Below are 23,472 nucleotides of genomic sequence, written 5' to 3' on the forward strand. Positions count from 1 at the left end.
GGTGGAGGTTGCAGTGGGCCAAGATCACGCCACTGCACTCTAACCTGGGTGACAGAGCAAGACTGTCTCAAAAAACAAAAAAAAGAAAGAAATAAGATGCAATACCTCAGAGGTCCCTGTACATCTCCCTTAGAATTTGTTTAGACCTTCTCTAATCATCATTCCTTTGTTACTTAATGGTATTATTCTTCTATGTGACCCTAAAACAGTGTTGGGCAATGTGGTACTTTACATTCTAGTACTAGAGTCCTTATTCCACTGACTGGCAGTTTATGTAGCACTGATCTAGGGACTACAGTCTATACCTGGGACTGGAACTGCTAGATTGTTAGTGGCAAACAGTTTTCAAGTATTTTGCTCATTTTCTTGTTTTTGCCTTTTATTTATCTGAAGGAGCTCTTCATGAATTTAGGATAGCAAACCTCTCATTAGGAGTATTATTTTTGGGATGATTGTTTTGTCAGAATTTCCATGTTGAACATACCAGGATAACCCCACCCTACCTTTGGTCACGCCAAATATAACATGTTCATGCTGAACCTACATGAGCTAAGAAGACACCATACTTGTTTAGGAGATCTTTGCAAACTGGGCATCAGAGGATCCTTGCAGTAAAGAGCAAGAAACAGATAAAAACTAATCTGAAGTCAACATAAAGCTCATACTGCCAAGCACGGTGGCTCACGCCTGTAATCCCAGCACTCTGGGAGGCTGAGGAGGGCAGATCACCTGAGGTCAGGAGTTCGAGACCAGCCTGACTAACATGGCGAAACCTTGTCTCTACTAAAAATATGAAATTAGCTGGGCATGGTGGTGTGTGCCTGTAATTCCAGCTACTTGGGAGGCTGAGGCAGAAGAATTGCTTGAACTAAGGAGGCAGAAGTTGCAGTGAGACTGAACCACTGCACTCCAGCCTGGGCAACAAAGGCGAAACTTCATCTCAACAAAATAATAGTAAAAAAAAAAAAATTTTATTTTTCAATACAAAAATTAGCAGGGCGTGGTGGCATGCACACCGTGGCTGGACCTCATGATGGCTGGCTATGGCCTGGGCAGGTCGAACCTGACTATCCTAATCCCTGTAACCCAGTATGCTACACAGTATTTTCTACTCATGCATAATGTAAAAAACAGTGGATTAACGAAAAGGAGAGCTAAATATCTGCTTTAGTTAACTTGTGACAAATTGCTTGATTTGACTGGGCATGGATGTCCCTGGAATGGAGGAAGGACAAAATATCTGTGCTCCCTGGGGCCTCACCAGTATGTAAGCACTTCAACTTGAAAGAGTCTCCTTAGGTTTATCTGAACAATGGCCAGTTTAGAACAGTAGCCTGCCATATACTAGATTTTAAGGTTTACAGGCCTTTCTCATATATGCAGTATCTCATTTATTCTAATGGAAGTTAAGTATCGCAAAAGGGATTGGTTTACCTAGGGTGTGGTGTGGGGAGACCCAAACTGGAAAACTCTGAAACAAGATCAGGTTGGGTGAAGACTGTGATGGAACACACAGATTGGTAGTAAGTATTAATTTTCTCAGCTAAACTAACCTCTGTAATAAATGCAAAAGCCATTTATCCCATTTAAAAACTGGTCTATGGTCGGGCGCAGTGGCACGTCTGTAATCCTAGAACTTTGGGAGGCCAAGGAAGGCGGATCACAGGGTCAGGAGTTCGAGACAAGTCTGACCAATATGGTGAAACCCTGTCTCTACTAGAAATACAAAATTAGTCGGGCATGGTGGCGCATGCCTATATTACCAGCTACTCAGGACGCTGAGGCAGGAGAATTGATGGAAACCGGGAGGTGGAGTTTGCAGTGAGCTGAAATCGCGCCACTGCACTCTAGCCTGGGCAACAAGAGCGAAAGTCTCAAAAAAGAAAGAAAAAACTGGTCTACGTTGCTTTCCAATCTTTTTGACCTTCCTTAAAAAATGCTAAATTTGCTCAAAGCAAGAAATACCATGTCTCTAAAACCTTGTTTATCCATTAATATGCTAGTACTCACATTGTGCTTTTACAGAATATTTTTCTGCTACTTTACACAAGCACTGACACACCATTGACTCTACTTTATGTATGCCAAGGGGATATACAGACTGTGTATTTCAACGATAGTGGTTTTACTCATCTTTTTGGTCAAAGAGTATCAACCGCCATTAATGAATGTTCTGTTACATTTGCTGGTATCACAGTATCCTTAAAGTACCAAATATCATCTGTGAGAAATTAAGTCGGGGGTGGGGGGAGAAAAGAAAAAAAAGTACCAAATATCAAAACTAAAATTTTCCCCTTTCTCCGCAGTCAGGGTCAACAACCTCCCTTTCCCTTGAGACAGTCTTGCACTGTCTCCTAGTCTGCAGTGCGGTGGCACCATCTTGGCTCACTGCAACCTCCGCCTCCCGGGTTCAAGCAGGCCTCAGCCTCCCTAGTAGCTGGGATTACATGCGTGCACCACCATGCCCATCTAATTTATTTTTGTATTTTTAGTAGAGACAAGGTTTCACCATATTGGCCAGGCTGGTCTCAAACTCCTGACTTCAGATGATCTGCCAGCCTCAGCCTCCCAAAGTGCTGGGATTATAGGTGTGAGGCACCGCACCCAGCAACAACCTCCCTTTCCTACTGATAACTTACAGTGAAACATGAGGAAGGAGTACTAGCAAATTCGTAAAGAACATCTTTCCAGCCAGGCGCAGTGGCTCACGCCTATAATCCCAGCATTTTGGGAGGCAAGGGGGGCGGATCACCTGAGGTCTGGAGTTCAAGACCAGCCTGGCCACATGGTGAAACCCATCTCCACAAAAATACAAAATTTAGCCGGGCATAATGGTGGGTGCCTGTGATCCCAACTACTCGGGAGGCTGAGGCGGAAGAATCACTTGAACCAGGGAGGCGGAGGTCCCAGTGAGCCAAGATTGTGCCACTGCACTCCAGCCTGGGCGAAAGGAGGAGACTCTGTCAAAAAAAAAAACAAAAAAAACAAAACACACACACACACACACATATATATATATATATATATATGTATTTCCTAGTTAAAATAATCCTAATTGGGTAGGAAGCTCCTACTAAGGCGTGTGTAAATACTAAAGATTAGGAGACAAAATGTGAATATTTAAAATGCTGATGTTCTTCTGAAGTTCCTACATGAATATATAGAGCCGACTAATGACAACCAGGTAAAAAAAAAATTTTTTAAAGCAAACTTGTTAAGAGCCCATTTAAGCAAATCAATTAACTGAATCCCTTTTCCATACTGCACAACATTAAAGGGTATGTGATAATGAATCTGACCACATCACTGGATCCACTATGAGAAGCAAACTTAGCTTTTTAAGTTTTAAAATATTTTCCATTAGGCTAATTCATTAATTATGATTGAACCTACAACCAAAATAAATAGAAAACTAGCCCACTGGAAAACCTTTACTCCAGCATCAAGACCTAGGGGATTTCTTTCTTTCTTTTTTTTTTTTTTGAGACGGAGATTTGCTCTTGTAGCCTAGGCTGAAGTGCAATGGCACGATCTCGGCTCACTGCAGCCTCTGCCTCCCAGATTCAGGTGATTCTCCCGCCTCAGCCTCCCGAGTAGTCGGCATTACAGGCGCCTGCCACGACGCTCGACTAATTTTGTATTTTTTTTTTTTAGTAGAGACAGGGTTTCACCATGTTGGCCAAGCTGGTCTTGAACTCCTGACCTCATGTAATCCGCCCGCCTTGGCCTCCCAAAGTGCTGGGATTACAGGTGTGAGCCACCTCACCTGGCCTAGGGGATTTCTCAAAAGGCTCACAAAAACTTTTTCACAATTAGGGGCCCATTAATCTTTGATATTGACCTTAAAATATTTTGTTAAGACATTTTTACAGTGTTCACATACTACATCATACACGCATTCTAAATTATGAAAGAAAAGGATTATGTAAGCAACTTCCAAAATTTCCAGATACTTAGTTCATTCCATCAAAATTCAGGTGGTTGATTTAAAACCTAACTCTGAAGCCAATTCTGGATCTCAGACTACCTGCACGGGAATCCTAGTGGACCAGTTCAAGCAGAGTTCATATAGCTACATGCTTTGCAATGCTATGGGCCAAATAATTTCCATGAAGGCTGTTTTAACTCCTTTTAATGGTTTTCAAATAATATTGTTGATCTACAGAAAATTAACCCCAGGATTTCGGTGTCCAATAGAGCAAACTGTTATTGATTTGTAAGGATAACACATTTCTGGAATGCGGAATTTTCTCTTGCCAATTTTACAAATTCTAGTCAAGAAACCTTTGGGACTAGGTATCTTTGTGAATTCAGAATTCTCCAGATTTTGAACCATAATGTAGTACACATACTTTACATATGTTATATAATATTCTTCAGGAGAATGAGTCAGCACCCTGCAACCACAATATTTCTGAAGCAAAATTTAGGAATATTAACACTAAATGGGATAAGTAAAGACAAAAATAGCCTCAAATCAGCACAGATTCAGGTCAAGTTTTTTTTTTGTTGTTTTTTTTTTCCCCAAATCAGTTAAGGTCACATCAAGGAAGCTATAAAAAAAATTTTTTTAAAGACTTTTTGGATTTCAGAATTCTATGAAAAAGGGATTGTGGACCTGTAGCTTTATAGCAAAGCATCAAATACTAGACATGCAAAATGAGAAGATTACACGTGAATATTTAAAGAAGTTATATTTGTTTGACATAATATGCATTGTACCCGGGCATAATAAAGTTAAAAGCCAGTTACACTGACTGCCAGAACCTGCAGAATAAATAATCTTTAGCTTCTATCTGCTCCCATTCCCTCCTACCCACAAAGAGGGAGACACTATAGACTTTCTGAATCCTACATTATTAATCTAAAGACTACTTTTCCCTGATTTTGCAGAATCATTCAGCTCACTGACAGTAGTCTCTCAAGTTTCTAAGAGGAACCACCAGTAGAAATATTAACTATAATGCAAGGTAACTTTTCTTTAAAGCAAGAGACACGAATTAAAAGAAGGATTATCTTTTATTACGGTCTTCCTCAAAAGACGAAAGCTTGTTCTTGAATTTCTGCCTTAGAATGGATTCACAACTATGATGTTAACTTTAACAGATTGCACCACCCAAAAAGGTTTTAAATCTCCAAGTCAACTTGGGAGAAAAACATCAGGTATGTTGCAAATAGAACAGATGGACTAACAAAAATTAGGCAACTGACTTAGTACTGAAACGGCAATGACCCTGCTTCTCTTTAATGTGCACACAAGCCACCTGGATATAGACTCTGATTCAGGTTTGGGTGAGGCTGAGATTCTGTATTTCTGTTCTAGGTGAGGATGCTAATGCAATTCGTCCGAAGACTACACTGCATAACCAAGGATAGTAATACACTCAAAAAAAGAAATTATGCCAGTTTAACACAAAAAGAACTGTTCCAGTCCAACATTATATTATAGCTGGGATTCACATTTGCTCAAATTTACACAGGTAGGAGAAAGCCAGTATAGGAAACCCTGTAGCCAACATTCTAAGTCAAAGGTTTCAAGAAATCTTACTATTTAAACTGTGTTTCCTTCTCTTTAGCCTTAAAAACCTGAGTCTAAAATTCTAATTTGTATTAACATCAAACGTTTGCTTAGAGCAAACATTTTTATCGAATAGGGATCTGTTTAACAAGATCAGATTAAAGAAACACTAAAACTGATACCCTCAGCTTTCCAGAAAACTTACCTCCAAGTCTCTGACCAAACTTAAAAACACTTAAATTTTAATAGCAAAATCTGAATTTCCGTAACAATAAGTCTATATACCACAAAATTTTTAAATGAACCCACACAAATCTAGTAGCCCAAATTCAGTTTACTGTGGAATTACATTTTGCACAGGGGCTCAATTCTAAAGTAAAATTCACACATAGAAAACCAAGTATAGTCAAAAACTATCCTTGAAAATCTGTTAAATATCTATATTTTAATACCATACATATATTTTAATACCATATACATATTTAGATACATAAATTGAGATATATATGTATCTCTATCTATCTCTATCATCTTTCAGCAAGTCCTCTAAAAACAATCAGTTGTTCCTACCAGCTGAGTAGCAAAAATCATTTCACTAAGTTAAATGATTGAATGATGTGATAAACTAAACCTTATATCCCAAAAGCCCTCTTCAACGTATATTTTCTAAGTTATGCATTCAAGATAAAGTTTTAAATGATCCAGTCATTGGTAAACAATGCACACAACTAAATCAGTCAAGTCTGTAACCGGTAACTGTCTTATCTCTATTTCAGAAATTTAAAAGTCACTGCACTTTAAGAGGTAAATGCAATTTCAAATTCTGAAAAATACTAAGCAAGGCAGCACTCTTCCTTCGATTTTAAAGACCTCCTCCCCACCAACAAATGTGCAAATACTTACATGGACAAGTTGGGAGATGGAACCCCCCTATCATCAGCTAGGTTCCCAAGGTGGCTCAGCGTTGAAGTCGAACTGCTCTCTATACAGCACTTCTCCTAGGCCCTCTGGGTAGTTGTATACTTGGTCAGAAAGTTCGCCCTAAAAGAAGGAAATAAAAGTAGCAGAAGATAGTCCTATGTTAAAAAAATGTTTAGGCTGACTTAAACATGAACTGTAGAATACGTGTTCATTTTATAACAATGTTTCATTAAAGTCACATTACACAAGTGATATTTTCAAAGGGTCTACCACAGTACCAAGTACTTTATGCAAGTAAACATTTCCAAGCTGCTGTAAAAAATTCACAGAACTTGATGTCATAGCCATCTTACCAAGTTGTTTTATCTGCCTACTCAAGAGTTACCAGCCTTCATTTTTGAAGATGAAAACTTCATTTTTGCTTTTATTTGTCCTCTAAAACTCCACATTTTTAAGCGGTCCAGAATTTAAAAAATTCCAAGTACCCTCACCAACCTAGTGTATATACAAGACTTTATATGAATAATGTACTAGCATGACCCAATAGTTTGGAACCACCCAGAACACTCTTTTACTCCTCAAATATTTGTCTTTTACATTTTAAATGTAAAATTCCACCACAATACCAAAAGATTTTATGACTTAGCTAATGCATTATATATGTATCTAAAATAACTTTTGAAAAACATAAAATAACTTGAGAACTTCCTTATAATATTAAGCAACTAATCTCTTAAGATTTATCTTCTCATATCTAACCTATTTGGACATAATTCATTCTATTATCACCAGGAACAAATAAATGTGATAAGTGCACAGCACACTATACAACATGGTAGGTGAGTTTTAGACATTGTTACCACTCATCACTTCTAAGCTAAAATGATATACCTATGTTTCTATTTATAATTCAGTGGTTACTGTTTTCAAGTAAAATAATCTGACAGTATTTGCTAGAAAGGGGTGGTAAGAAGGAAGCCAGAAAACCAGAAATTATAAAGTCAAGAGTTGGAGGGATTTCAGAAGCACTGTAGGCATACCTAAAGTGTATCTCACCAGGATCAAGGCACTCCTGGTGGAGGCAAAATGTTTCATCTATCTAGGAAAAGCTGATCACATGCTCAATGAATGACATTTATGGATGATGAGGAAAGAACTCCTACAAACATGCAATGATGATAATAATCTTACATTAGATTCCAAACAATGTACTACTCCATAACATTCTGATTCTTTCAACACCAACGTAATTTTCTAAATAAATAAAAAGTTGAGTCATGCTGGGGACAGATCATTCTCAATTATCCTAAGGAATAGGATCAGATACCCTGGGTAAGACATTATTCATCTTTTCCTCAATACATATATCCACAGCTATTTTGCTGCTTAATGCAACCCAAGAGCAATGATGTGAAACATTATGGACATTAAACGTCAGATATTCCAGAATGTTCCTCAGTGAGAACCCTACAACATTTCCATTTAACAAAAAGATACTAGTAGGGAATGAAGGCTCTAGAATTTGAAAGGCATTATTTAAACACAAAAAATAGGGCTAGGCGCAGTGGCTCTGAGCCAGTGGATCACTTGAGGCCAGGAGTTCAAGATCAGTCTGGTCAACACAGTGAAATCCCATCTTCTACTAAAAATACAAAAATCAGCTGGGCATGGTGGTGCACACCTGTAATCCCAGCTACTCAGGAGCCTGAGGCACAAGAATTGCTTGAACTCAAGAGGCGGAGGTTGCAGTGAGATTGTGCCACTGTACTCCAGCCCAGGCAACAGAGGGAGAACCTGTCTCCAAAAAAAGAAAAGAAAAGAAAAAATGAGCCAGATGTGACAGTATGCACCTATAGTCTCAACTACTGAGGAGGTTAAGGCAAGAGAACTGCTTGAGCCCAGGAGTTTGAGTCCAGCCTGGGCAACACAGCAAGACCCAAAAAGTGCATAGGATAAGCACTTCTTATAAACACATACAGGATAGATAAGCACTTCTTATAAGCACTTACATACAGGATAGATAGAATGTTTATCCGGACAGTTAGGATAAAAAAGCATGAAGAAGGACTTGTTAAATGGAAATGCGGAGAAAAGGCAGTATGGAAAAAAATAAATTATTTTCACTTAGAATGGTGTATGTAAACACTGCAAATTCTCTAACACCTTAGAGAATAGCACAGAGAGGGCTCGGTTAGTCAGTAAGAAACAAGAAGCATTTTATGTAATTTATTTTATTTTATTTTTTTGAGACGGAGTCTCGCTCTGTCACCCAGGCTGGAGTGCAGTGGCGCGATCTTGGCTCACTGCAACCTCTGCCTCTCAGATTCAAGCAATTCTCCTGCCTCAGCTTCCGAGTAGCTGGGATTACAGGCATGTGCCACCATGCCCGGCTAATTTTTTTGTATTTTTAGTAGAGATGGGGTTTCACCATATTGGCCAGGCTGGTCTCGAACTCCTGACCTTGCGATCCACCCACCTCGACCTCCCAAAGTGCTGGGATTACAGGCGTGAGCCACCACGCCCGGCCTATTTTATTTTCTTAAAAAATAAAATAGGAATTCAAGCTGGCCTTGAATTCCTGAGCTCAAGTGATCCGCCTGCATCAGCCTTCCGAAGTGCTGGGATTACAGGTGCAAACCACCGTGCCCAACTACAAAAACTTTCTATCACTTTGACAGTAACTATTACAAACTTAGTATCTCAAAATTATCAGTACGTCTCTGAAAACACAATGCCTTTACCAATGATTTTTAAAATTGTTCTGTGGTATTCTTTGTAAAAACTCCAAACCCCAGTCTAATCATGAGAAAAACATCAGGTAAACCTCAAGTTTAGGGGAGGGGAGTATTCTACCAGATATCTGGCAGCACTTTTCTAGACTGTGATGGTAATGAAAAACAAGGGAAGACTGAGAAAGTGTCACAAACCAAAGAAAACTGGGAAGACATGACAACTAAATACAATGTGGTAACTTGGATTCTGGAACAGAAAAAAGACATTAAAGAAAAATTGGCGAAATCCAAATAAAAGTCTCGAACGTTTCATAGTGCCAAAGTCAATTTCTTAGTTTTAACAAATGTACTGTAATAACGTAAGATGTTACTAATAACTGGGTGGGAAGTATGAAGAAACTGTATCTTTGTGACTTTGCTGCGCAACTAAGATACTCCAAAATAAAGTTTATTTTATTTATTATTATTATTATTATTATTATTATTATTATTATTATTATTTTGAGATGAAGTCCCGCTGCTCTTGTCCCCCAGGCTAGAGTGCCCTGGTGAGATCTCGGCTCACTGCAACCTCTGCCTCCTGGGTTCAAGCGATTCTCCTGCCTCAGCCCCCCGAGGAGCTGGGATTACAGAAGCCAGCCACCACGCCCGGCTAATTTTTGTATTTTTAGTAGAGATGGAGCTTCAGCATGTTGGCCAGGCTGGTCTCCTGACCTCAGGCAATCCACCCGCCTCAGCCTCCCAAAGTGCTGGGATTACAGGCGTGAGCCACCGCGCCCGGCCTAATAAAGCTTATTTTTAAAAAAAACAACCAAGGGATAGTCACCTAATGGGCTACTACTCAGCAACACAAATAATCTACTGATAATCTACAGATAAAGACAACAGGGATGAATATTAAAAATGTGCTGAGTTAAAAGAAGCCTTTTATACCAAAGAATGCATACAGTATTCATACAGTATGCATGAATTTCCATTCATGTGGAAATTCTGGAATAGACGAAAATAATCTATGGGTTTAAAAAAAAAAAAAATCAAGATCAGCCAGGCGCAGTGGCTCACGCTTGTAATCCCAGCACTCTGGGAGGCCGAGATGGGCGGATCATGAGGTCAGGAGTTCCAGACCAGCCTGACCAACACAGTGAAACCCCTTTTCTACTAAAAATACAAAAATTAGCTGGGCGTGGTGGGCGCCTGTAATCCCAGCTACTCGGGAGGCTGAGGAAAGAGAATCCCTTGAACCTGGGAAGCGGAGGTTGCAGTAAGCCGAGATTGTGCCACTGCACTCCAGCCTGGGCGACAGAGCTAGACTCCAAAAAAAAAAAAAAACCAAGATCGTGGTTGGCTCTGTGGTGACTGGGAGACGATTTGAAAGGACAAGAAAAAACTTTTGAGGGTGATGGCGATGTTCTACATCTTGACAAAAGGTTTAGGTTACACAGCTGTATTTTTGTCAGAGTTCATCAAATTGCATACTTAAGACTTGTGGGTTTATACTGATGTGAATTTTACCCTCTAAGATTTAAAAAATAGTAAGCGGTACTGAGCTCTATTTAATATGCACATACTAAAGTTGGAGGGGTCTCCAACTTTACTTTGAAATGCATCGACAAATAAGGCAAAATGTTAATTACAGAATCTAGGTGGAAGTATAACTCTTTTTCACCTTCTGTTTGAAAATGTATGTAATAAAACCTTGGGGGAGAAAGGCACTGACTACTCGACCTCACTTATCACCACCGATAATCATTTTCTTTTGGAGTCTTTCCTAAACTCCTTGGGGCTTATTTCTAATCATGATCAGCATCTGCACGCTCTCGTATATGTAAAAGAAATTAATGAATTATGAGGGCCTTTCTAGACAATCATGAGCCATGTTTCTGCCAACCCTTGCTGTATTTGATGTGCTTTGATGTACCTCTACATCAACCTTCGCTGAGCACAAGGCAATTCCCCCTCCTTTGAGTCCTTAGATTCCCACCCAGTCTGGGAATTCACGATAGAAACACGACGGGACACAGAACTAATATAACCAAGATGCCACCACAAAATTCAGTTAAATGTGCTGAAACATGAGGCGGTAAACTGTGCCCCCGACTGTTTCGGGTTTCTGAACCAGCAGCTTAGTCTACGAAACACACATTCAGGATACCGTGTAAGGGTTAGAACATGTTACCACCAATAACTGTTGGCAGTCAAGACAGCAGTTGATAAGCCACCCGTCTACCAATCTCCCTCTTTCTGCCTAGGAACCATGGCGCGGACGGAAAAACCAAGCCATGGTGACTAATCCTCAGGCTCCAGGAGGTGACTGGGGTGAGTGAAGGCGACTTGACCCAATCAGGAGCGCCGCAGGGGCGGAGCAGCAGCCTCGAGGCTTCCAGAAGGGGCCAAAGGCCTCTCGCTGGCTACCTGACACCGGGGCTTCCCCGCCGCCAGGCCCCAAGTGGCGTCAACTTTCCTCCACCAGAGGGGGACCGCGCTCGCGCCCCCCCAGGAATCCGACTTCCTCCGCAGCTGTCACCAGAGGCCAGCGCGGGGCCCGCCCCGCTCCATTCATAACCAGGACCCCAGCCGTTGCAGCCCACAGCGCCGCCCGCCCGCCGGGCTTCGGGAGGCAAAGGTGGCCGCGGCGCACCGCGGGGTAGGGGCTGCGGGACCCCGGCCCCTCAGGGCTGCGGCCGGGCCCCCTCCCCGGAAACAGCAATGCACCACGGGAGAGGGGTGGGGGCCGCACGCCGCCAGGAAGGGACGGCGACCCCGGGCGGCGAGACCCCCGCGCGCTCCCCCACTGGCACACGCCCCCTCGCCCCAACTGCTGCGGCTCCGGCTCCGCCAAGCGTACAGCAGCCGCCCGAAGGTCCTGAGGCGCGGCCCGCCGCCCAGCCCCGCCGCCGCCGCCGCCGCCGCCGCCGCCGGGGGCACAGACAGCCGCCACACATGCCGCCGCCGCCATGTTCGAGGCGGCCGGCCGCGGGGCGCTGCGGGGACGTCTTAAGGGCGGCGGGGCCCAGCCGGAGCCCCCCCAGCCGCGCCCCGAGGCCAGCCCCCCGTCCTGGCCCCTCCCGCGCTCCTCGGCTCGGTACTCACGTGAGATAACGGCCCAAAGAGTCGGGTAAAGCGTCTTCTCTTTTTCGGCGGAATTTTTAAAGAGGGATGTGGTTACCTTGAGCAGAAATACCCAAGGCGGCCTGGGCCATAGGCTGCGGGAACGACTTGGGGGTAAAAGCGCGGCACCGACACCAGCTGTGTGCAGCAGTGGCGGCGGCGGCCGAAGGAGAAATAGAACAGCGCAGGCAAAAGAAGAAAGGCGCGGGCTGGGTGGGAAGAGGATTCGGACTCGTCACACTGCAGAGCAGCAGAGCGAGAAAGGATGAGAAGAGGCAGAGAAGGCGACGGCAGAAGAAAAAAGGAAAAACTGCGGCCGCGATCAGAGCCTGAAAGTGTGAGAAGGCGGCGCCAGCGACGCCAGTATTTATATTAGGGGGCGTGGCCTGGTGACATCACAGCTGGCCGGGCAGCCGCGCGAGCGGGGCGGAGCCCGGCTGCAGTCCGGAGAAAAGGGAGGGGGACGGAAGAGGAAGGAGGACTGAGCCCGGGAGAGAGAGGGGAGGGGTCGGCGCGCGACCGGGTCATGCAGGTGCAGACTGGCCGGTCGCTTCCCGCCCTCCAGCCACCCGCAGCTCCCCGGCAGGCGAAGGGCGGCCGCGCGGGTGTGGGCCGGGAGAGGGAGGCGGCTCGGCTGGAGCGCGCCGTCCGCCCGACCCCCGCCGCCTCTCGGGCGCCTGCGCTCACGCTGTGGGGCCCAGCGCATTGTGAGCCGGGTCGAGCTCCACGCTGGCAGCGTCTGAGAGTTGTCCTGGGCCGGAGGTGGCGCGAACCCTGTGCGGCCTAGAGTGGGCCTGGGGTAAGCCTGTCGGCGCCGCTGCCGAGCCTTGCCGTCCAGCTCCCTCCGCTTTGTGAGGCCTGTAGTTTACCCTGGGGAGTGTCCTCCCGGGCTGAGGCGCCCGCCCTCGGGGATGCGGTACTCTTTTAGGGAAGCGAGTTCCTCGTGGCCAGAAAGGACCGGCCCAGTGTCCGGGTGTTAAAAAGGGTTGTGGCCACGTGAAAATGTCCTCAGTGCTCGAACGTTGCAATACGGTGCAGTGGAAATTTTTTAAAGGAATATGGCTCTTATGTCTTCATTTTTAAAAGGATTGGTGGAGTCAGTCCCAAGCAGGACCCGCGTTGAAGAGGGGATTACTGATGTTACAAGCGCACATTACTTCAATCCCCTAGGTCTCATTTTCGCGGTCGTTTTAATTTTTCTACTCCACAACAGACTTTTTTTTACTAGGCGTTCTAAGATTATCTACATAGCTTTTAATTTATTTTCATCTTTTTTAGATGCCTCAGCACTAATGATCATGATCAGAGACCCCGAGTTCTCTCGTGCTGCTACGCTTTGCAACACATAGCACAAATGGAATATGTGTTGACACACCCCTCTAAAGTTAAGATCTTTGATATTAAGACCCTGACTTTTTTCCCTTTCATTCTTCCGAACCCTCTGTGTACTTTGAGCAGCACTGTGGTTGATTAATAAATCATCAAATGTGAAAGGAAGAAAGCGGCGACCTTCCTGTGTGGAAAAGCAGGATATCTTGCGAGGCTGTATGAGAGAGTATTCCGTAGAATCAGGAGCTGTGGACGCATTCCTGATTTTGTTTTTCCTTATTTTGCTCGGCTATATCTTGGCTCTGTCTTTTATTTCTTCAAAGTTCTGTTCTATTCAGAACATTTAAAAGCACAGCCATTCACTAGACCCTCTCTGGTGGAGGAAGAAAAACTAGAGATGAATACAATATTTGAAACCTTGCTTACAATCTAGCAGGGGAAATAAGACAGCAATACAAAATAAATTGTTGGCTGATACAAATAAAATGCTGCAAGGACCAAGTGGAGGGAAGAGATGATTGCAGCTAAGTGAGAGAAAGGTTGCTGGGGAAAGGTAAAGAGTGATTTTGAGAAAAGCCTTTCTAGACAAAGGTGCTTCCTTTTTCACCAAACTCGCCTGTTTGGTGATTTTGAGAGTAGATGTTCCAGTGTTCCAGGCAAGGGAAACAGATGAGAGAAGGCACAGAAGTGGGTGGGTTTAGAGAATTCTGAATAGCCTTTCTGGTTCCAGCATAGAGGCATGGTTGCAAATGAGATTGAAAAGGTAGATTAGGGTGACATCAAGAAGACATTGGAGGCTGGGCGCAGTGGCTTACACCTGTATTCCCAGCACTTTGGGAGGCCGAGGAGGGCGGATTACCTGAGGTCGGGAATTCGAGACCAGCCTGACCAACATGGAGAAACCCCGGCTCTACTAAAACTGCAAAATTAGCTGGGCATGGTGGCACATGGCTGTAATCCAGCTACTCAGGAAGCTGAGACAGGAGAATCTGTAGAACTTGGGAGGCGGAAGTTGCAGTGAGCCGAGATCACACCATTGCACTCTCCAGTCTGGGCAACAAGAGTGAAACTGCGTCTCAAAAAAACAAAACAAAACAAAACAAAAAATTGGAACTTGGACTTTATTCTGGAACCATATAAATAGGAACATGATATGCTCAAAAATATGTTTTTTAAAAGATTACTCCGGCACCAGTGTGTGGGATTGAAAAGAGGTAGAAAGTTTGGAAGTGAAGGAAACTCTTACAGCAGTTTTGTGGGGTCTTTTGGTTTACTTATTTATTTATTTTAGTACTAAGGGGGCCGGGCGTGGTTGCTCACTTGGTGGCCTAGTGATGGTGTGGTGGCCTAGCACTTTGGGAGGCTGAGGCGGACGGATCACTTGAGGCCAGTAATTTGAAACCAGCCTGCCCAACATAGCAAAACCCTGTCTCTGCTAAATCTACAAAAATTAGCCAGGCGTGCTGGTACACGCATGTAGTCCCAGCTACTTGGGAGGCGGTGGCAGCAGAATTGCTTGAACCCGGGAGGCAGAGGTTGCAGTGAGCTGAGATCGCACCACTGCACTCCAGCCTGGGCAACAGAGATGTACTTTGTCTCAAATAATAATAATAATAATGAAAGTACTAAGGGGATTCAGAATGGATGGGAGGGAAAAGGCACAGAGAGAGTAGAGATAATCTTGACTTTCAAAGGAGATGAGAAGGTGTCAAGTGATTTAGGGATATTAAGCTTATCAACAGAATTCTGAAGCCATAAACAGAGATAGAAATAGAAGGACCCTGCCAGGAGCAGTGGTTCACGCCTGTAATCCCAGCACTTTGGGAGGCCGAGGCAGGCGGGTCACGAAGTCAAGAGATCGAGACCACCCTGGCCAACATGACGAAACCCCGTCTCTACTAAAAATACAAAAATTAGCTGGGCGTGGTGGCATGTGCCCTGTAGTCCCAGCTACTTGGGAGGCTGAGGCAGGAGAATGGCGTGAACCTGGGAGGCGGAGCTTGCAGTGAGCCGAGATGGTGCCACTGCACTCCAGCCTGGGCGACAGAGCGAGACTCCATCTCAAAAAAAAAAAAAAAAAAAGAAGGAGTAAGATGAGGCTAGGTTTTTTTGCCTTTTGTGTGTGTGTGTGACAGTGTGTCACTCTGTCGCTCAGGCTGAAGTGGAGAGGCATAGTCTTGTCTCACTGCAACCTCCACCTCCTGGGACCAAGTGATCATCCCACCTCAGCCTCTGAGTAGCCGGAACTACTGGTGCACCACCATGCCTGGCTAATTTTTTGTGAAGACAGGTCTTGCCATGTTGCCCAGGTTGGTTTTGACCTCCTGGACTCAAGTGATCCACATACTTAGGCCTCGCAAAATGCTGGGATTATAGGCATGAGCCATCACACCAGGCCTGAGGCTGCTCTGATACAGAGTTTTAGCTGTTGAAGAAATAGCCAGGTAAAAATGGTCCAGAGGCCTCTGAAAATGGGGAGATCTAGAACCCTTTGGGTGTGAATTTGGGAGCCTTTCCTACAGACATGATAATTAAGGAATTATTGGCCGGGCACGGTGGCTCACGCCTGTAATCCCAGCACTTTGGGAGGCCGAGGCGGGCGGATCACGAGGTCAGGAAATCGAGACCATCCTGGCTAACACAGTGAAACCCCGTCTCTACTAAAAAAATACAAAAAATTAGCCGGGCGTGGTGGCGGGCGCCTGTAGTCCCAGCTACGCGGGAGGCTGAGGCAGGAGAATGGCGTGAACCCGGGAGGCGGAGCTTGCAGTGAGCCGAGATCGCGCCACTGCACTCCAGCCTGGGCGACAGAGCGAGACTCCGTCTCAAAAAAAAAAAAAAAAAGGAATTATTGATGTATAGAAGAAAAGAGTATAAGCACAGGATCTAGAGAATGCCAGAGATAAAAGACAGCCGCAGAGAAGACCAAGAGGCCGAAGAAAATGACAATAGTGCAATGCAATGCTATTCAAGGAAGAGGGTGCTTATCGCAAAACGGGATGAGTGATCAGGGTTGTCATATCCTCAAACAGGTTGGAAAGGGGATTCTGATTTTGCCAAATGGCAAATCATTGGTAAACTCCAATCTCATATTTAAAAGTTTGGGTTTATCAGTGCTATAGGAACTATATGCCATAGGACCCTAACTCTTATTTAAATCAATTTGTCTCTGGCAAAATTGGTTTTGTTATACAGTAAATGGTTTGACTTAAAGTTAGTTTCCAAGAACCTATGGATGACATCAAGTGAGGATGTACTGTATTAAGTACTATTGTATATAGTAGATTATGGCATTGTAGCATTATAGTATATTATTGCAGTCTTAACAGTTGGGAGTATAATGTGTTTTAGTTCCCTGCCAGCCCACAGAATTATTCAGACGAACCAATAAAATTTTGTTTTGAAATTCAAGGCACATCTCACTTTCTTTTTTTTTTTTTTTCTCCTAAAAGACTCTCACTCTGTTTCCCAGGTTGGAGTGCAGTGGCATGATTATAGCTCACTGCAACCTCCACCTCCTGGGCTCAAGCGATTCTCTCACTTCAGCCTCTCGAATAGCTGGGATGACGGGTGTGCACCACCATGCCTAATTTTTTTTTAAAATTTTTTGTAGACATGGGGTTTCACCATGTTGTCAGAGCTAATCTCGAACTCCTGGGCTCAAGCGATCCTCCCACCTCAACCTCCCAAAGTGTTGGGATTACAGGTGTGAGCCACCACACCCAGCCTATCTCACCTTCTTGATACTACAAAACCTTCCTCAGTCCCCTGTTTGTTCTCTTTGCTCCCAAGTGCAATCCCTGTGCGGGCCTGCATAGCTTACACTACTTTCCTCCTCTTGTCTGAGGGAATGTGTAACTAATAAACTGTTGTTGATCTTTAAAGAAAAAAAAGTTTGGGTTTATATTCCAAAGGCGTTGGAAAAGGCTTCAATCATGGAAATGATTTGTATTTTAGAAAAGGTGAGAAAGTGGGGCTGGAAAGGTAAAATACTCAAGTTTTTCGCAGGCAGAACATACGTGAAGCCATTGTAGTCATTCGTGGAGAATAGCAAGGGCCTGGAAAGAATTTTATCTGTAACCTTTAACAGAGTAATATCAGCAGAGTAGGAGAAACAGGAAGTTGTAAAGGGTTGAGTGAGGGGCACTTGCAGTCAGTGAATGTTGACCTCTCTTTAAGTAGATGATACTGGACTAGGGCCTAAGCCAACATCATTTACACCATGAAGCAACTCAACAACATTTATTATGAAAACTATGTGCCCACACGATTAGTATTTGTGTATTCAGATTTAAAGAATAATGCTAGCTTTACACGATAGAGGTTTGAAAACTATACCACAGTAGGCCGGGCACGGTGGCTCATGCCTGTAATCCCAGCACTTTGGGAGGCCGAGGCGTTTAAGACCAGCCTGACCAACATGGAGAAACCCCGTCCCTACTAAAAATACAAAATTAGCTGGGCATGGTGGTCATGCCTGTAATCCCAGCTACTCGGGAGGCTGAGGCAGGAGAATCAAGAACCTGGGAGGCGGAAGTTGCAGTGAGCCGAGATTGCGCCATTGCGTTCCAGCCTAGGCAACAAGAGCGATACTCCATCTCAAAAAACAAAAAAAAACAAAAAGAAAACTGTACTACATTGGAATAGACAACATAGTGTAACTTTAATGGAAGGATAGCTATCTAATGAGAATGGCATATTTAACTGTGTTTGGGATTTTAGTTATTTTGCCAAGTCAGGTTACTCATACACAAATATGCAGGTAGTGCCAGCAAAAATATTATCATTAAATAGAGCCCTAAGATAAAATGATATAATACTGTTCCTACTTAAATCACCTAGGTCCATTGATTCAAACTTATATGCTTTTGTGCCAATAGATATGAAAGATTGAATGAATTAGATGATTGATAAGGGTAAGTCACTCAACATAAATAGGTAAGGCTGGGCATGATTGGTCATGCCTGTAGTCTCAGCACTTTGGAAGGCTGAGGTGGGGGGATCCCTTGAGCCTAATAATTCAAGACCAGCCTGGGCAACATGTTGAAATGCTGTTTGTACAAAAAATACAAAAATTAGCCAGGCATGGTGGCATGTGCCTGTAGTCCTAGCTTCTTGGGAGGCTGAGGCAGGAGAATCACTTGAGCCCAGTAGGTCGAGGCTGCTGGGATCGTGCCACTGCACTCCAGCCTGGGTGACAGAGCAAGACTCAGTCTCAAAAAAAAAAAAAAAAAAGGTAAACAAAATCGTCACCCTATAATAGAAATCTCATGTAACCACATATATAAAAGTTAAGAGTTTATTGGTAATTGAGAGTAAAAATCCCAGTTTAATGGATGCTATAGTTTGAATGTGTACCCCAAAATGCCTCTGTTGGAAACTTAATCCCCAGTGCAATGTTGTTGGGAGGTGGGGCCTCATGAAAGGTAATTAGGTCATGAGGGTGGAGTTAATAGATTAATGCCAGAGGGGGTTCCTTATAAGAGGGGGAGTTCAATCCTCTTACTCTCTTTCTCTCTGTTGTCCTCTCTTTGCTCTTCTACTATGGGATGACCCAGGAAGAAGGCCGTCAGCAGATGCTGGCCTCTTGATCTTGGACTTCCCAGCCTTCAGAACGATGAGCCAATAAATTTCTGTGCATTATAAATTAGCTAGTCTGTGGTATTCTGTTACATCAGCACAAAATGGACTAAGACAATAGGAATGTTTAAAGATAGCTTCCTATAAATTTTTATTGCTAAGGTAAATTCCTGGAGTACTCCTTATCCTGTAGAAAACCAAAATATATAGATGTTGAATAGTGAAAACATTCACATTTTAAAACATGATATTTTAGCCATCCACTACATCTTTTTTGTGCTCCAATAACCTTTCTAAAAAGCCAACTTACTTACCAATAATCTAATGCTATGGTATTTATGGACTAGCAAAAATGTTTCAAATTACATTGCTGGGTACAGTTTAGATTATATACTATTCTCTCTTTTAACTAAATAGATGTAAAAAGCCTAACAGATGCTCCTTTATTTGCTGAGTATGTGTTATTAAAATCCTGACCGGGTGCAGTGGCTCACGCCTGTAATCCTAGCACTTTGGGAGGCCAAGGTGGGTGGGTCACTTGAGGCCAGGAGTTCAAGAGCAGCCTGGCCAACATGGTGAAATCTCATCTTTACTAAAAACACACACACCAAAAAAAGTCAAAAATTGGCTGTAGTCCCAGCTACCCGGGAGGCTGAGGCACGAGAATCACTTGAAACCCAGAGGCAGAGGTTGCAGTGAGCCAAGACTGTACCACTGCACTCCAGCCTGGGCGACACAGTGAGACTCTGTCAAAAAAAAAAAAAAAAAAACGCACAAATCCTTGGAGTCATTTTTTTTTTCCTTTAAAAAATTATTTTGGAGGCATAGTCTTGTGCCTCAGCCTCCTGAGTAGCTGGGATTAGAGGCATGTGCCACCATGCCTGGTTAATTTTTGTATTTTTATAGAGATGGGGTTTCACCATGTTGGCCAGGCTGGTCTCAAACTCTTGACCTCAAGTGATCTGCTTGCCTTGGCCTCCCAAAGTGTTGAGATTACAGGCATGAGCCACTGCGCCAGGCTAGAGTTGTAATTTCTTTACCTGGCTTGGCTTTCACCTCAGATGAGAAATCATTTTATTTAATATAATTGTTATGTTTAATTCTTTTCACAAGATGTAGCACTTAGGTCAGTAGGGTTCTGTGCCGTTCCAGTCTAGAGATGCCCTGCATCCTAGCACTGGCTCATATCCATCACCTATATCTTTGTTCACAGGATAATTTAACCTATGGAATGGTGTGCATGACAAACAAAGGGTGATAGAGTCCAGATTAAAATTCACATGTAAGGGAAAAGAAAAGCATTTTTCCTATTTTCATTTCAGTGGCTGTGTATGCCAGTAGATGGGGGTCAGCATTTTCCCTCACCTGAGTGACTGGAAAGGTTTCTGCAATAAACAAGTCATAAGCATACACTGATGTCTTTTATTACTTCCAGAAACAACAAATTACTCACTGTTAATTTAAGAGGGCTGCTTTAGAAACCTCTGTAAGAGGCCAAAGGAATAATCCAGTTTTACAAGTTAAATGTAACTTAGGTGATGTGTAGGGAAAACTCTATGATTTCTCTCTACTCTGACACCACAACAACAATCAACAACATGAGAAGACTTCTGTGACCAAACGTGGGTTTTTTTTTCCCCATGCACCAAGCAGTGGACACCAGCTGGGTGTCCTCTAATTCAATTCTGACACTATCTACCTGAAGATACTGTCAGAACCCACAGGTTGAGGGCTCAGTCCCCAAGACTGCCCACCCCCCAACTCCAGTCATTAAGTCCAGGCCTCCTGAACTTCTGACCTACAGGCTTCAAGTTGGGGTTCCCATGACCTCCTCTTTGGGTTCGATTAATTTGCTAGTACGGCTCACAGAACTCTGGGAAACACATACCTATGTTTACTGGTTTATTATAAAGGATATTGCAAAGGATACAGATGAAGAGACACATAGGGCAAGATACAGGGGAAGGGATGTGAAACTTCCATGCCCTCCCTGGGCCCTCCACTCTCCAGGAACCTCCATGTGTTCAGCTATCTGGAAGCTCTGTGAACCCAGTTCCCTTGGGTTTTTATGGAGGCTTCCTGACATCAGCATTCCTTCTCCCAGGGTACAGGGCAGATTCTTTCTGGGAAAAGTCTTAAAACCCACAATCAGAAAGATAGAAGATTAGAGTCCTGCCTTGGGGCAGGTGAAAGGAGGGCAGGAGAAGGTCAGAGGCTTGCTTCTGAGGCTTAACACACCTCACATTATAACAAAAGACTGTAACAAGGGCTATAGGAGTTATGAGCCGGGAACTGTGGATAAAAACCAATGTATATCATAACACCACAGATTATTAGAATAAACAATGGACAGATCCATGAGCTTGCTTTGGAAGTTAGTAAATCCTTGTAAAATTAATTTCATTTTCACTTTGCTACCAGGCATTTTCCGATGACAAATATATTGTTTATTGCATAATATATTGTAAGATAGGTTTGTATCTCTCTATCTCAAAATAGCGACCTGGCGGCTAGCCTAACATTTTTGGTTAAGGGCTTAGAAAATGGGAGCTCTGAGGTTGAGTCTTGTTGGGTTTGAATTGCGGTTTACTCTATATTCTTTCATAATGTAGCCTGGATGCTGTCACATGAGCTTATTCTTCTTCCTAAATGTTAATAACGGTAACTGCAGGCTACATTTTCTTGAATGAGACTTTTAAGATTACTGCGTCATTTAATTTGATATTTTGCAAGTTTTCTTAACCTTTTTATCGATATAAATTTGCCTTCTCTGATTGTAACTGGAAGGAGAAAAGTCCATGCAATAAAGACAATAAGATATTAGTTCTTTATCAAAATAGGGAGAAGAAACATAAACAACTTTCTTTCACAAAAATAATCTTTTTGTATCTGACTCAAAAAGATTATCAGGCGAGGCTTGGTGGCTCACGCCTATAATCCCAGCACTGTGGGGGGCCAAGACCGGCAGATCACTTGAGGTCAGGAGTTCAAGACCAGCCTGGCCAATATGGTGAAACTCCGTCTTTACCAAAAAAATACAAAAAAAAATTAGCTGGGCATTGTGGTGTGCACCTGTAATCCCAGTTACTTGGGAGGCTGAGGCATGAGAATTGCTTGAACCCAGGAGGTGGAGGTTGCAGTGAGCTGAGATCGTGCCATTGCACTCTGGCCTGGTTGACAAGGTGAGATCTTGTCTCAAAAAAAAAGAAGATTATCCAGTCACCTATGATAATAGCAGTTAAAAGACTTCAGTCAGTCCTAGCTCTACTTGGCTAAGTGACTTAACTGTAAACCATCTCCATTTCTTTCAGAAAATGTATTTTCTATTCTTTTGGAAGTACTTTTCCCTTTCTATTCCCTGAGTTCTGTTGTGAGCTGTCATCATAACCTGGGCCTCCCTGGCTAAGTAATTGGTACAAGGGCTTACAACTTCTTGCCCAATCTTGGGAGTTGGTGCAGCTCAATAATGATTGGCACGTGTTTGATTCAGACCATTCTTTCCCTGGGATTTTTCTATTAATAAATGGTTGCAGGAAGGAAGACTTGAAGAGGGAATCATTTCTTTTCCGTCTCAAGTTATGACAATATGAGTCAAGAGCTGCCAGTAACTGGGGTTCCAAGAGAAACCTATGTGAGAAGATGAAGCCACCATTTGTCATCATAAGGGGTGGGTCAGCATTCCAGTTGTCCCATTTTTCTTGCTCTTCAGTTATACAAATAAAGAAAATTTAGGCTGGGTGCGGTGGCTCACGCCTGTAATCCTAGCACTTTGGGAGGCCGAGGCGGGCAGATCACAAGGTCAGGAGATCGAGACCATCCTGGCTAACACAGTGAAACCCCATCTGTACTAAAAATACAAAAAATTAGCCAGGTGTGGTGACAGGCACCTGTAGTCCCAGCTACTCAGGAGGCTGAGGCAGGAGAATGGCGTGAACCTGGGAGGCAGAGCTTGCAGTGAACCGAGATCGTGCCAGCCTGGGTGACAGAGTGAGACTCTGTCTCAAAAAAAAAAAAAAAAGAAAAGAAAAGAAAAGAAAATTTTCATTCTTATCTAAGGTAGATCCAGCTAGCTTTCTGTCACTTGCAACCAAAAGTCCAGGCTTATACAAGAGAGAGAAACAAAAAGATATTTAGGTTAAAAAAATCAGTTGCACAAGTGCAAGACAGGAGAGGCCTGCCTGATTATTCACAGTTTACATAGTACCTAGAAATGTTAGTTAACCACAAGCCTGCCATGAACCAAAGAAGGCACAGAATTGCTTAAAACAGAATAAAACTTGAGTG

The 23,472-nt window shown here is 43.4% G+C and overlaps 1 protein-coding gene and 1 long non-coding RNA gene across 7 annotated transcripts in view; one reads left to right on the forward strand and one right to left on the reverse strand.

The window, feature by feature from the left end:
• Positions 1-12,678, reverse strand: part of AZIN1 (antizyme inhibitor 1) — a 38,385-nt gene extending 25,707 nt beyond the window's left edge. For 2 of the 4 annotated variants that reach the window (NM_001301735.3, NM_001291511.3), the window contains exons 1-2: positions 12,262-12,678; positions 6,422-6,559 (exon numbers count right to left, since the gene is read on the reverse strand). The gene's annotated coding sequence lies outside the window, so the exon portion shown is untranslated. The remainder of the gene's footprint in view (positions 1-6,421; positions 6,560-12,261) is intronic. The other 2 variants (XM_019031847.4, XM_031013560.3) reach the window with 1 other exon arrangement.
• Positions 12,679-12,952: 274 nt separating this feature from the next.
• Positions 12,953-23,472, forward strand: part of LOC109028036 (uncharacterized) — a 130,378-nt gene continuing 119,858 nt past the window's right edge. For all 3 annotated transcript variants that reach the window (XR_010134836.1, XR_010134837.1, XR_010134838.1), the window contains exon 1: positions 12,953-13,078. This is a non-coding gene — a long non-coding RNA (uncharacterized lncRNA). The remainder of the gene's footprint in view (positions 13,079-23,472) is intronic.

The sequence above is a fragment of the Gorilla gorilla genome, chromosome 7, assembly GCF_029281585.2.
Source record: "Gorilla gorilla gorilla isolate KB3781 chromosome 7, NHGRI_mGorGor1-v2.1_pri, whole genome shotgun sequence".
Lineage (NCBI taxonomy): Eukaryota > Metazoa > Chordata > Mammalia > Primates > Hominidae > Gorilla > Gorilla gorilla.